The sequence below is a fragment of the Elephantulus edwardii genome, unplaced genomic scaffold, assembly GCF_000299155.1.
Source record: "Elephantulus edwardii isolate Elephantulus edwardi_28Jun2011 unplaced genomic scaffold, EleEdw1.0 scaffold00071, whole genome shotgun sequence".
NCBI classification, from domain to species: domain Eukaryota; kingdom Metazoa; phylum Chordata; class Mammalia; order Macroscelidea; family Macroscelididae; genus Elephantulus; species Elephantulus edwardii.
The window spans coordinates 7,242,657-7,256,087 of record NW_006399821.1 but is presented as its reverse complement, the minus strand read 5'-3'; positions in this window follow the sequence as shown (position 1 = coordinate 7,256,087).

The following is a 13,431-nucleotide window of genomic DNA, read 5'->3' as shown; positions in this document are numbered from 1 at the left end:
TGTCACAGGCTTCAGCATCACAGCAACCACGAGTTACCTCTGTACAGCAATGCACAGACCAGTGCTATACCACCTAGAAGAATGTTTGATAGGAAGACAATTTGAACCTGGCCCGAGGGCTGCAGGCCCGAGGACCCTTTGGGCTTAAGGCTGCCTTCTGGTTCAAACCCTAGGCCCAGGATGGCTAGCCTCACTCCAAGGACAGAGCAAACCTGCACGTCAAACACATTCCCGGAAAAGCAGTCAACTCCAAAAGCTTGCCATGATTCCTGCACTCCCACCACCACGCTCCTGCCTTCTGGCAAGGGGAGCATCCCACGAGCCTGAGGAGGAGGAGCCAGCCAAACCAGGAACAACATGGCCACTTCTTTCCAGTTGCCTTGGGCTTAAGGCCGCCTCCTGGTTCAAACCCTAGACCCAGGCTGGCTAGCCTCACTCCAGGGACAGAGCAAACCTGCACGTCAAACACATTCTTACAGCCTCCCAAAATCGACTGGAGGGTCAGGTATGAGTTGGTTCCCAACCAATGACAATGTTTTTGTTGTTGTGTCTGGTCGAGTTGAAACCAAACCATAGCTGATGCTTTAATGGAATTTCTGAGTAAATCCCTCAGAAGGAGATTGCTCGTCATTCTCCCATGGTGGATTTCATCTGTGTGCTTTCCAGACTGCAGAAGTTTCTTGCCACTAGGCCAGTGAGGTTTTCACACCAAAAATTATAACTGTGTTGTCCAGGCGATCATTATACAAAATTAGAGATATGCTGAAGGTTAATACAAAGGATTTATTGTTGATCAAGACAGACACTTTTTTAATGGAATTTTATTTTAAATTTCCTGCCCTGTACCCCAGCAGGCAGTGCTCATGCCATCCACACCCTGAGCTAAAGGAACCCAAGCCACCAGCCAATCTCCAACTAGGCAGAACCCACTCCACCTGGTTTCTGAGTGAAACCCAGCCCATTCCACTAATGGAGGACACTCAAGCAGAAGCAATCACTGAGATTTTAGACTTCTGCTTTAACAGACCCACTAAAAAGTGGCCTTAACGCTGCTGAACCCCAGCCACACAGAGTGAGAGATTCTATCTTCCTGAGGCATGCTCAGATGACTGTCTGAGAGACTGTTGTCTGCTCAGGGAATGGAGAAGAGGATTGTTTTTCACCCAAAGATGAATGCCTATGTAATCCTTTACCCAGGCCGGTGAGAAATTGGAAGAGAGTTGTCCAGGATTAGAATGTAAAAAAGAAACAGGCAGACTTTCCATCTGAGTGGAGTCTTGGTAAAACAGTTGGCACCACTGTGAGCATGGAAAAGGAACTAGGAAAAAAATGTTAAAGAAAAACGAAGTCATCTTGAATTTTCACCCTACCTCGCTCACACCTCCACTTCACTGCCACCAGAAAAAGCATGAGTTTTGTGCATGTGTAGTATGAGAATGTGTATTAAAAAATTTCTCAGAGAAAGATCAAAGAAATAGACCAATAGCACTTATGAGCAAAGATGCAAAATCCTTAACAACATCCCAGCCAGTAGAATACAAAGGCATAGCAAAAAAAAAAAAAAATCACCATGATCAAGTGGGATTCATAACAGGTAGGCAAGAACAGTTCAAAAGAAGAAAATTTATTAATGTAATTCATCACACGAAGAACAAGAAGCACATGATCCTATCTATTGATGGAGAAAAGTTCTTCAACAAAATCTAACACTACTTCCTAATTAAAACACTCAAAAAATAGGAATAGAAGGGAATTTTACCAAAGAATATTCACAAAACCAAGAGTCGATATCATTCTCAATGGAGAGAAACCAAAAGCATTCTCTTTAAGAACAGGAACCAGGCAAGCATGTTCACTAAAATCTCTCCTATTCAACATTATATTGAAAATCCTAGCTAAGGTAATTAGGCAAGAAAAGAAATAAGTATTCAAACTGGCAAAGAAAAGATGAACTTGTCTCTATTTGTAAAATTATGAAGTAGTGTTTATTGAGAGAGCTCTGGTGGCCTAGTGGCAAGAAGCTGCACTGCAATCCCAAAGGCATTGTATCCACTAGCTACTCATCAACAACCTGTGTTATGCTGATGATACAACTTTGTTTGCTGAAAGTGAGGAGCATATGAAAAGCTTGCTACAGAAGATCAAGGACTACAGCCCTCAGTATGTATTACATCTAAAGATCAAGAAGACAAAGATCATCACAGGCCAACAGTTAAAATTATGATAGATAAATAAAAGATTGAAACTGTAAATTATTTAATCTTGCTTGGATCAGCAATCAACACCCTTGATATCAGCCATCAGAAAATTAGGAGACATACTGCATCAGGTTAGTTTGCTGTCAGGGATCTCTCCAAAATACTGAAGAGCAAAAATATCAGTTTGAAGACTAAGATGACTGACCCTGATTCACGTTACGATCTTCTCAATGACCTGCTATATAGCAGCGAGCTCGGCAAAGAATAGGATGACAGAAGACTTGCTGCCTTTTGCTGAAGAAGAGTACTGAATATGCTGTCGACTGCCAAAAGAACAAACATATGTCCTGGAAAAGGTGTAGCCAGAGTGCTCCTTGGAAGCAAGAATGATGAAACTCTTTCTTTCATATTTTGGATATGTGGCTAAGTGAGGCTATTCCTTGGAAAAGGGCATTATGCTTGGAAAGATGGAGTTTCTCTTTTGTATGTGACACTTTGTTTTTTCTCTCATTGCTATAAGTATCTGATTTTTATCTTTTATTTTGGACAATTTGACTATGCTATCTCCTGATATATTTTTTGTTTCTTTTGGGATTGAGTCTGGAGTTCACTGAGCATCTTGAATGTGAATTTCCTCATTGTTCATGGTATCTGAAATATTTTCTTCTAGTACCTTTTCCACAATTTCTCAGTGTTTTCCCTCCCTTCCTTCTTGCTCATGTATGTTGCTCCAGTTGTTTTTACCTCACATGATTCTAATGTTTTCTTCATTTTCCTTTTATCTTCTTTCTAAGTTTTTTCTAGTAAGTTCTCATTGAGATTTTTGTGCTCTAGTTCACTGACTCTCTGTTCCATCTCTTCTGCTTTTTTGGTCCCTCCAGCATGTTGAGACATTCTACCATTTTAGTCTTGATATACTGTATGTTCATGCACTTCTATTCTTTCCAGTACTGTATTAATTGTATATTCTCATCACAAAACATTGTGATAATTTTAATTCTCATACTTCTTTATTTATGGTTTCAGTTCTTCCATCATTTCTAACTTATTCAATAGGTGTTAATATAAGCAGTAGCAGAAAGCTGCCTACTGCTTTCTTGGCATTATGTAAAGTTCTTCAGGTATATGTGAGGCTATTTCTGTTGTGTTTGCATAGATTGATAATTCCTTATCTTTATGATGCCATTATAAATATGTATTGCCTCCAGTTAAACTCTAGAATGACAATGTTCACTGCTGACTGGCTATGGGCAAATCTGTTCCATGTTTCCTGTGACAAGTTTCTCATCCATTTGTCGTTTGAGAGGCAAGGAGCTGAGGTCTTTTCCTTTACCGGGCTGGCTGTCATAAGCCCACATCTTTGTCCTGCCCTGTAGTTTGATGGGGAGGAGGTTTCCCCCAAGGATAAACAAAGTCCCAGAAGTGCTTCCCAGGATTTCTTTGTCAGGGCAAAGACTCAGGAAAAGGAAAAAAGTAAAGTCTTAACAGTGCAGCCCCCAAGTCTCAATAGATTCTAATGACCATCTACCTATTTCCTCTCCCAGGGCTGGTTGGGAGGGCAGTTATTCCCACTTGGGCAGACAAAGGTTCAAAGAAGTGTCAACTTCTCAACATGCAGCTCCCAATTCTTGCTGATGTCAGAGGGAGGGCTCCTGACTGAAAGCAAAGAATACCAGAAGAATGTCTATCTGTGCTTATTGACTATGAAAAGGCACATGACTGTGTGGATCCTAACAAATGATGGCTAACATTTAGAAGAATGGGAATCCCAGAACACTTAAATGTGTTCATATGAAATCTATACCTAAAGCAGGAAGCTATTGTTCAAATGGAGCAAGGGATCAGTGCATGGTTTAAAATCAGAAAGGAGGTGCATCAGAGTTATATCCTTTATCCATACATATTCAGTCTATATGCTGAGTAAATCATTCGTGATGCTGGACTCTATGAAGAGGAATTAAACGAATGAAGGAAGGAATGAAGGAGACGCATGAATGAAGAAGACTCATCAGCAAAACACTGAAAAACAATAATGTCAATTTGAAGACTAACTTGTGCCTAATTCAGGTCATAGTCTTTTGAATCACTTGCTATGCATCTGAGAGCTGGACAATGAGTAAGAATGACAGAAGATGACTCGATGCCTTAGAGTTGTGGTTTTAAGTTAAAAAAGATCTTTCCTTCTAGAGACTGAGAGAATATACAATAGATGAAAGTCATTAAAGTTTTAAATACTAACTAGGGAGAAAGTTTCAAGAAGCTGATTTCTGGTGACATTTATTTTCCCTGTGGTGTATGTAGGAGGTTTAGTCATGCAGTGAAATGATATTAAAATTGTGAAAATGGTGAAAGTTTAAAGAGCATCTGGTTTTAGGAAAAGATAAAGTAGCACTGATAAACAGAGAGGGAAAAAAACCACTGATGAGCATATTTGAGAACTTCTATTGAAAGTTGTATGTTTGTATTGATGTCAATCAAAGAAATTCATTTGGTTGGGAGGAATAAGCACTGTCTGTAACAATACCTGGATGGAATCACTGCTTTCTAGTAAAGTTCATATACACTGAATACTATGCAAAATCTCCTCTGGGCTGCCTCATCCAAGCAAAATGACACCCCCAATTTTAAACACCTTTAGTGCAAGGTGCTACATGCCAGCCCTATCATCTCTACATATGGCTGTGAAGCCTTCTCCAGGTCTTCGGGTTTTGCTACTCTATTAAAATGCAGGTGGATACATACATAGTCAGGTGCTGATGTCTAAACTGTTCCTCAGAAGAGAGCAAGGAAACACTGCATGGTTAATAATCAGGAAAGAAGTGCATCAGGAGCACTTCCTGGCTCTACATATTTTCAATCTATATGTATAACTGATCATTCAGGAAGCTGGATTTTATGAGGTGAAATATGGCATCAGAATTGGAGGAAGACTCATTAACTATCTGTGTTATGCAGATGACACAACCTTGCTTGCCAAAACTGAAAAGGACCTGAAACATTTGCTTAGAAAGTCAAGGCCTGCAGTCTTCAATATGGATTAAAGCTCAACATTAAGAAAACAAAGATTCTCACCATCAGGCCAATTGGCAGCACCATGATAGTTGGAGAAGAGATTGAGATTGTTAACAATTCTAACTTGTTTGAGTCCACAATCAATACTCTTGGCACCAATAGTCAGGAAATCGAAAGATGAATTGCATTAGGAAAATCTAGTGTCAGGTGCCTCTCCAGAATGCTAAAGAGCAGCAGTGTCAGTCTAGAAACTAAGATGTGTTTAATCCAGGCCATGATCTTTGCTATTACTTGCAATGCATTAGAAAGCTCGACAATGACTAAGGATGACAGAAGAAGAACCAATGTCTTTGAGTTGTGGCGTTAGAGAAAAGCTTTGAACATTCCATGGACTGTCAAGAGAACAAACATGTCTATCCTGGAGAAGGTTAAACCAAGTTGTTCCTTGAAGAAAAGGATTTTCAAGCTCCAAATGACATACTTTGGGCAAGTTGCAAGGAGGGGGCCAGTGCTTGGAGAAGAACATCATGTTTGTAAGGGTGGAGGGACAACGCAGGAGGGGGAGATCCTGGATGAGATAGATTGACATAGTAACTGGAGTAATGGAAGTACATGTTTTGGAGGCATTGAGATCGGCTCAGGATAGCCCAGAATTCAGAGCTTTTGTGCACAGGATGGCTCTTAGTCACAGTCAACCTCAGTGGCACATAGCAACAAAAGCAACAACTCTATCAAGGGTGATCAGTCTTTATTTTTAACTTCACTATACATTTCCCATTTTTCTGCTGCTGAATTCCGTTCCTCACAGTGCCTAGGCCAAATACCATATGGGCTGACTAGTTCTGACCGGTTGCTGGTGACCTGCTAGGTGTTTTATGGCTGCCCCGGTTTACAGCATCATTGCTGTGCTCCACCAGGAGGGACTTGGTTGATTGCAGAGGTGAGGCAGATGTTCTCCTGGCTCCACTATTAAGGTCCCAGAGGTTTGAAATTCTTTGTTGCTTCTCACCTCTTCTTCCAAAGTGTAAGGTACACTAGCACATTAAAAAAAAATAAAAATGGAATTTCCACTTCAACTTTGAAAGTGTTTATCTCAGAAATATTTGGTAACAGAATTGTTGAAAATTTACCATTTGGAAATTTTTCTCAAATGGTCTACCATGAAATGTTATTCCATTGGATAGAGGTTACTGGAAGTTAAACAAATTCCTTGGCTGTAGAACTTGTCAGGACTTCTGGTACACTCGTCTTCCTAATATATCCACAAAAAGGATTTGGAATACAAAGTGTTCCCAGCCTCTTTCGATTACAGGAGCCCATATTTGCAGAAAAGAGTTCTGGTGGCATGGTGGGCAAAGTACTCTGACACAAGCGAAATGTTGATGATTTTAATTATTTGGCAGAAGGATGTGGCAGACCCCTCATTTAATGGTTCCAAAAACTGAAATCAAGCCTACTACCATCAAGTAACTTTTGACCTTCCATTGGGTTTCTGAGACAGCAAATCTTTATGAGAGGAGACTACCCATTTTTCTCTCTTAAGAGACAGGTAAATTCAAACTCCTGACCTTTCCGTTATAGGCAGATACATTATGCATTGACACCACCAGGATTCCTTCCTGTAAAGGTTGTCTATCACAACCATGCTGTGGAGTAGGAATTGACTCATTGCTGCCCCTTTCCTGGGTTTCTGAGGCTATAAATCACATGTGAGGAGATTGCACATTTTTATTCTTGTTAGCCACTGGTTAATTCAAAGCCCCAGATTGTGCTGGCCTTTAGGTCACCAGAAAACTATAAATCAGAATTGTCTCAGTGGCAGTGGGTTTGAGTTTTGTTGTTGTTGTTTTTAGGTGTCACCAAGTTGAAAGTCAGAGCAATCCTTTGAACAACAGGTCAGAAATTTGCCCTATCCTGCACTATCCTCACAATCTCTGATATACTCAAGCCCATTGTTAGTTACACCACCGTATCACTCTATCTTGTTGCAGGAATCTTTCTTTCTCTGATTCTTCACCTTTCCCCCTATGATGTCCTTGTTCAAAGATTGGCTTCTCAAACACTTCAAAGTATGTGAGATGAAGTTTAACCATTCTTGTCTCTAAGGAGCTGCCCCAGTTGACTTCACCCATAGACTCATTTGTTTTTTTGGAATCTGTAATGTATTCGGTACTGTTCTCCAATATGATAACTCAAAGACATTGATTCTTTTTCTGTCCTCTTTATTCATTGTTCAACTTTGAGATGGATAGGAAGTAATTTAACAGACCATGGGTTGGATCAGTTGCAACTTAGCCTCTAAACTGGAATCCTTGCTACTCAGTACTTTGGAGAAACTTTGCTAAGCAAATTTTCCCAATGCAACATGTGTTCTGGTTTCTTGACTGCTGCTACCATGGGTATTGACTGTGGATCAAGTAAAATGAAATATTTGGCAAATTCAATCTTAATCTATCACAATATTATCTATTGGTGTAGTAGTGAGAGGTTTTATTTACTTATGTTGAGATTTAATCCATATTGAAGGCTGTGGTTTTTGTTTCTCTTCAGCAAATGTTGCAAGTTCTCTTCACTTTCAACAAGCGAGGTTATGTAATCTGCATATGACAGGTTGTTGATGAATCTTCCTCCAATTCTGATGTCACATTCTTCTTCATATAGTGGAGCTTCTATAATGATTTTCTTAGTATACAAATTGAATATGTAACGGAGAAAGGGTATAGCCCATTGCACACCTTTCCTGATTTTTTTAAATAAAATTTTTATCTTATACTTGTTTCCTTACAAAGTTCATATATACTATTTATCACACTACATCTTTCTCATTTCATTTACCCACCCTTCTCTCCACCCATCAAATTGTGCAACCCTATGATTACCACTCCCATTCTCACCTTCCCTGTAATCCCAATTCCCGCCTTGGATCCTAATACACTTTCTACAATAATGGAAACGACAATAATGTTCTACAAAAATGGAGACTTGACACCAGTGTTCATAGCAGTGTTATTCACCGTCACAATGGAAACAGCCCAAATGTTTATTTATAATTGAATCATTATTGCAGAACCTTTCCTGATTTTAAATCATGCAATATTCCCTTGTTTTGTACAGACAATAGCTTCTTGGTCTAGGTATAGGTTTCACATGAGCGCTATTAAGTGTTCTGGGATTATGGGTCTTCTCAATGTTTGCCACAATTTGTTATGATGCACACAGTCAAATACCTTTTCATACTCAATAAAACGCAAGCATACATCTTTCTGGTATTCTCTATTTTCAGCCAATAGTATCCTGACTTCAGCAATGATATCCCCCATTCTATGGGCTCCTCTAAACCCAGTTTGAATTTCTGGAAATTCCATGTCTGTGTATTTATCTAGTTATATTTCAATAGTCTTCAGCAATATTTAACTTGTGTGTGATATTAATGATGTTGTTCTATTATTTCTACATTCTGTTGGATTACCTTTCTTGGAAAATGTGAATCTTTTCCACTCAGTTGGCCAGGTAACTATCCTACAGATTTCTTGGCATACACTTTGAGCATGTCCAGGCCTGCATCTGTTAATTCAAACTTGTCAACTAGTACATGCCTGAGGCTTTTATTTTTCTAATACCCTCAGTGCAGCTTCACTATCTTTCTTCATTGCCATTGGTAATTACACATTGCTTCCTGAAATGGGCCCATTTCAACCAATCCGTTTTGATACAGTGACTGTCTATTCTTTCCATCTTCTTTTTATACTTCCTGCATTATTCAAGGTTTTGCCTTTAGAATCCTTCAGTATTATAACTTGAGGCTTCAAATTCTCTCTCACCATTTTAATTTGAGAAATGCCAATTTTGTTCTTTTTTCATTCTTTTAACTTTAACTCTTTGCACATTTCATGATAATACTTTGCTTTGTCTTCTTGAGCTGCCTCTTGAAATCTTGTTTATCTCTTCTACTTCAGCATTTCTTCCTTTTGTTTTGACTTCTCAATGTTCTAATGCAATTTACGGAGTCTCTTTTGACATGCATCTATTTTGCCCCCATCTTTGCAATGATCATTATTCTTCACAGATGATATTTATTCTTGATATCATCCTACAATTAATCTGATCTTCAGTCATTAGTGTTTAATGTATCAAATCAATTCTTCAGATGTTTGTTGTTTTGGGTTTTTTTAAAAAAAGTTCAAGTAGAACATATTCAAAGTTGTATTTTGGTCCTTGTGACTTATTTTTATTTTCTTCAACTTCAGTAAGGACTTACAAATAAGCAATTAATGATTTGTTCCATAGTCAGCCCGTGGCCTTGTTTGGACTGCTGATATTGAGTTTCTCCACTGACTCTTCTCACGTATATAGTCACTTAGATACACTCTATCAGGTGAAGTCTTTGTAAATAATCACTATTAATGTATGTTTGGTTTTGTGTTTGTTTTTTAAATGTATTTGCAATAAATCATTGTACAAAAGTCAATCATTTGATCTCTGACCCAATTTCTATTGTGAAGTCCATATTTTCCAACTACCAGTTCTTCCTTGTTTACAACTTTTGCATTCCAGTCATCAATTACTATTAATGCATCTTAATTGTGTGCTTAATCTATTTCAGACTGCAAAAGCTGGTAGAAGTCCTCAACTTCTTCATCTTTGGCTTTCAGGGTTGATGTTGTTACAGGAATTTGGCCCTCCTGTTCAGCAACTCCATACAAAGAAACAGGGCTACAGCTCTTTTGGTGAAGAAAGAAAGACTGTTGTCCATGGGGAGCACTGACAAAGGGTCACGTTCCCCAAACACAAAATGTTCTCTCTTTAATATATGTTTACAAGGTAGTGGCTGAGGTCTCTTTTCTATTGACTAGTTAGTTTTTACTTACGTTATGATTGGTTAATTATATCTTCAGGGCAAAAGAGCTTTAAGTCAATTATGTACAAAGAGAGAAAGGTCATAGGTTAGTTAAAATTCCCTCATTTGGTTACTGGGCAGCCAACGCCCAGCTGCTGGACAAGTTTTTCTGTTATTTATTGCTGAACTTATATCTCCCTTATATAGTCAGACCTGTAAACCTGCCGCTGCTCCTGGGGGTCCAGTCTGTTAAACAAGTTTCCTGGTTTTGCTTAATCAGTGTCTTCTTGGGCCTGGGTCTGCCTTAAATAGGTTTCTTATTTTCACGTAGTTAGTGTCATCTTTGGCCTGGGTCTGACTCAGTGTGATTATTTGAATAATAGTAGTATTAATTGAGCTTCCCTATATATGTTTAGATAGTATCCTATCATTTAAAACCTTAGCATTTGGGGTTTTATATTTCCAGAGCATCTCCTGACACCTGTGTTTTACAGAATTCTCTCAGAGGAAGCTGGTTTGTAGTGTCTATATTCCCTGTTTCAGGTATTACTTTTCTCAGAGATTATCCATAGTAGATGAAGGGAGTTCTTCCCAGAAGCTTCTGCTCCTGGGGTTAAGAGGAGATATCTGGGCCTCTCTGCAATCACGTTAGCTGCATTTGAAGCTGAAAAAAAAAAATTAGAAAAGGCCTTTTGCTGAGGTCTCTAAATCAATCCTACTGTACAGAAGTAATTTGTGGTTACTGTAAAGCTAAACACTGTGACACTGATGTGTGAAATGCGATAATGGTTATCCAGGGTGGGCAGTGTTTGGTGGAGCTTCCTGATTAAAACAAGCTTGGAAGCAGGAGTGGCATCCACTTCTGAAGTGGCTTGCCTTTGGAAACTTTATGAACAGTGCTCAGGTCTTTCATTCAGAGGATTGCGATGAGTCGTCTACAACTCAACGGCACTTAACAACAACAATCCTGTAGCAGGTTCTGCTGTCTCCCCTCTGTTTAACATGCAACATTTGATTCACAAGCTGTGGAGTTCTCCAGTCACTCTGAACAATCTTGTTCTTGAAATGTGCTAATAATTGCCTTTGAAATTACTATCCTGCTCATTTTAAAGTGACATGTTTTTTTCTTTCAGCCCTTAAGTGAGGTTTCTTTGATTAAAGGTGTTCGGGGAAGAAAGGGATAGAATCCTCCCCTCAGTTCTCACCCCTACCCCATGGAAGAAAAAAGAAGCTCTTATATAATGAATCACCACGTTAACTTTAACTCCTTAGTGGATTGAGTGGAGAGACATTTCTTTTATTTTAATTGAGATTTTAATGAAAGTTTATAAAGAATTTGGAATTCCACTCATTTATTGTTGCACATTTTCTTCCCTGCCTTCCATCCACCCCACCCCCCATTAGCTTTTTTCTTTGCAAAAAAAGTTCTTTCATTGTTATACAGCCCCCCTCCTCCACCAGACCACTTTACTATGCACCTCTTATTCTGGACTCTTGTCATGCCAATAATACATGATTACATATTCCTTTTATACAGTTCTCTTCCTAGTCTATTTCAACTTTTTATCCCCTCTTTTCTTAGTTTTCCCGCAACACCCATGTCAGTCCTGTTTTATAACAGTGGTATTATGTAGTATTTATCTTTTTGTAACTGACATATTTCACTCAGCATAATGTACCTCCATGGTCACCCATTTTGTATAATATTTCATGAGTTCTTTGTTTTTCAGTGCTGCATAATATTCCATTGTGTGAATATTCCACAGCTTCTCTAATCATTTGTTTCTTGATGGGCACTTGGGTTGTTTCTAATTCTTTGCTATTGTGAGCAAAGAAGCAATAAACATGAGTGTGCATATATCTGCTTGGGTGGCAAGTCTGGTTTCTGTAGGGTATATTACCAGTAGTGGAATTGCTTGGTCAAATGATATTTCTATTTCCAACTTTTTGGGAAAGTGCCATACTGCCTTCCATAGTGGTTGTACCATTTTACACTCCCACTCACAATGAATAAGGGTTCCAGTTTCCCCACAACCTCGCCAGCATTTGTTGTTTGCTGCTCTGTTGAATTTTGCTATTCTTACTGGGGTGAGATGATGTCATAGTTGGTTTGTATTGCATCTCTCTTAGAGCTAGGGATTTTGAACACGTCTTCATGTGTTTGTATACCTTCTGAATGTCTTTGTTGAAGTGTCTGTTCATATACTGTGCCCATTTTACAATTGTGTTGCTTACCTTTCTCTTGTTTTGGTGCTCAAGTATTCTATAAATTCCAGATATAAGTCCCTTACCAGACATGTCATTACCAAATATTTTTTTCCCCAGTCTGTGGCTTCCCTTTCTACCCTGTTGGAGAAGTTTTTGGATGTGCATAGGGATTTGAATTTTAGAAGGTCCCATTCATCTACTTTATCCTCTCCTGGTTGTAGGTTTTTCAGGATGCTTGGAAGACTGTTCAAGTTGTGGATTAGTGCTTCTAGGGTTCTTCCAAGCTCCTCTCTAATGAAGTTTATAATACTTGGTTTTAGTCCTAGGTCCTTGGTCCACTTTGAGTTGGTTTTTGTGTATGGTGATTGTGAGGTGTGGGTCTTGTTTGAGTTTTCTGCAGATGGTTTTCCAATTTTGCCAACACCATTTGTTAAAAAGGCTGTCATTTCCCCACTTAACTGATTTCATCTCCTTGTCAAAAATCAGTTGACTATAGGTAGATGGGCTGATTTCTGGATTCTCTATTCCATTGATCTATGTGTCTGTGTCATTGTACCAGTATCACGCTGTCTTGACAAACACAGCAGTACGATTTGAAATCAGGGAGTGAGAATGCCTCCTACTTTGTTCTCTTTTTAAGTAGTGCTTTGCTTGTTATGGGCCTTTTTCCATTCCAAATGAAATTGGAGATTGCCTTTTCCATCTCATTGAAGAATGGAATTGGAATTTGTATTGAGATTTCATTGAACAGATTGACTTTGGTAGGATTGTCATTTTCACAATACTGAGTCTTCCTATCCATGAACAAGGTATATATTCTTCCATTTTCTCCATGTCTCTTTTTGTTTCTTATAGTAGCATTCTGTAATTTTCTTTTAATAGATCCTTAGTGTTTCTAGTTAGATTTACTCTCAAGTATTTAATCTTATGATTGGCTATTGTGATGGGTACTGTTTTTCTTCTTAGTTCTAGTTCTATATTCTCTTTGTCACTGTAGAGAAATCCAATTGATTTTTGTATGTTGATCTCGTATCCTGTCACTTTGCTGAATTGGTCAACTATGTCCAGTAGTTTTCTTGCTGAGTCTTGAGAGTTTTCTAAGTATACTGTCATATTAACTGCATATAGAGATAACTTTACCTCCTTTTTGCAAATTTGAATACCTGTTCTTCTTCT